We start from the raw sequence: 2215 nt of genomic DNA on the forward strand, positions 1-2215 counted from the left end.
TGTTCCTGACCTTAGGGGGAAAGCTCTCAGTTTTTCCCCATTGAGGATATTAGCGTGGGTCATTCATATATGGCTTTTATGATCTCGAGGTATGCTCCTTCTATCCTTATGTTCTTGAGGGTTTTTATCAAGAAAGGATGCTGTATTTTGTCAAATGCTTTCTCTGTATCTATTGAGAGGATCATATGGTTCGTGTCCTTTTTTTTATTGATGTGATGAATCACGTTAATTGTTTTGTGGATATTGAACCAGCCCTGCATCCCAGGTATAAATCCCACTTGGTCGTGGTGAACAATTTTTTTAATGTATTGTTGGATCCGGTTGGCTAATATCTTGTTGAGGATTTTTGCATCCATGCTCATCAGGGAGATTGGTCTATAGTTCTCCTTTTTAGTGGGGTCTCTGTCTGGTTTTGGAATCAAGGTCATGCTGGCTTCATAGAAAGGGTTTGGGAGGTTTACTTCCATTTCTGTTTTTTAGAACAGCTTCAAGAGAATAGATGTTAATGCTTCCTTAAATGTTTGGTAGAATTCCCCTGGAAAGCCATCTGGCCCTGGACTCTGGTTTTTTGGCAGATTTTTGATTACTAATTTGATTTCCTTACTGTTTATGGGTCTGTTCAAATTTTCTATTTCTTCCTGTTTCAGTTTTGGTAGTGTATATGTTTCTACGGATTTGTCCATTTCTTCCAGATTACCCATTTTATTGGCATATAATTGCTCATAATATTCTCTTAGGATTGTTTTAATTTCTGCTGTGTTGTTTGTGATCTCTCCTCTTTCATTCTTGATTTTACTTATTTGGGTCCTTACCTTTTTCTTCCTGATCAAACTGGCTAGTGGTGTATCAATTTTGTTAATTCTTTCAAAGAACCGGCTTCTGGTTTCATTGATCTGTTCTACTGTTTTTTTGGTTTCGATAGCATTAATTTCTGCTCTGATCTTTATTATTTCCTCTCTTCTACTGGTTTTGGGTTTTATTTGCTGTTCTTTTTCCAGCTCCTTAAGGCATAAGTGTAGGTTGTGTATCTGAGATCTTTCTTCCTTCTTTAGGAAGGCCTGGATTGCTATATACTTTCCTCTTATGACCACCTTTTCTGAGTCCCAGAGGTTTTGGGTTGTGGTGTTATCATTTTCATTGACTTCCATATAATTTTTAATTTCCTCTTTAACTTCTTGGTTAGACCATTCATTCTTTAGTAGGATGTTCTTCAGTCTCCAAGTATTTGTTACGTTTCCAAATTTTTTCTTGTGATTGATTTCGAGTTTCATAGCATTGTGGTTTGAAAATATGCACCGTATGATCTCGATCTTTTTGTACTTACTTAGGGCTGATTTGTGTCCCAGTATATGGTCTATCCTGGAGAACATTCCATGTGCACTGGAGAAGAATGTATATTCTGCTGCTTTAGGATGAAATAATCTGAATATAACTGTTAAGTCCATCTGGTCCAGTGTGTCATTCAAAGCCATTGTTTCCTTGTTAATTTTTTGATTAGATGATCTGTCCATTGCTGTGAGTGGGGTGCTGAAGTCTCCTTCTATTATGGTATTACTATCGATGAGTTCCTTTATGTTTGTGATCAATTGATTTATATATTTGGGTGCTTTCACATTTGGTGCATAAATGTTTACAATTGTTAGGTAAAAAATTGTTGCTTCTTGGTGGATAGACCCCTTGATTATGTTATAATGCCCTTCTGCATCTCTTGATACAGTCTTTATTTTAAAGTCTAGATTGTCTGATATAAGTATGGCTATTCTGGCTTTCTTTTGTTGACCATTAGTATGATAGATGGTTCTCCATCCCCTTATTTTCAGTCTGAAGTTGTCTTTAGGTCTTAAGTGGGTCTCTTGTAAACAGCATATAGATGGATCTTATTTTCTTATCTGTTCTGTTACCCTATGTCTTTTGATTAGAGCATTGAGTCCATTGACATTTAGTGTGAGTACTGAAAGATATGAATTAATTGCCATTATGATGCTTGTAGAGTTGGAGTTTCTGGTGGTGTTTTCTGATCCTTTCTAATCTTTGTTGCTTTTCTAATCTTTGTTTGATATATATAATTGTTTTTTCATCTTTTCTCCCCTTAAAATTTCTTGCAGGGCTGGTTTAGTGGTCACGAACTCCTTTAATTTTTGTTTTTCTGGGAAACTTTTTATCTCTCCTTCTATTTTGAATGACAGCCTTGCTGGATAAAGAGTTCTTGGCTGCA

This window comes from Herpailurus yagouaroundi, unplaced genomic scaffold (assembly GCF_014898765.1).
Source record: "Herpailurus yagouaroundi ecotype Mexico unplaced genomic scaffold, PumYag 164, whole genome shotgun sequence".
NCBI lineage: Eukaryota > Metazoa > Chordata > Mammalia > Carnivora > Felidae > Herpailurus > Herpailurus yagouaroundi.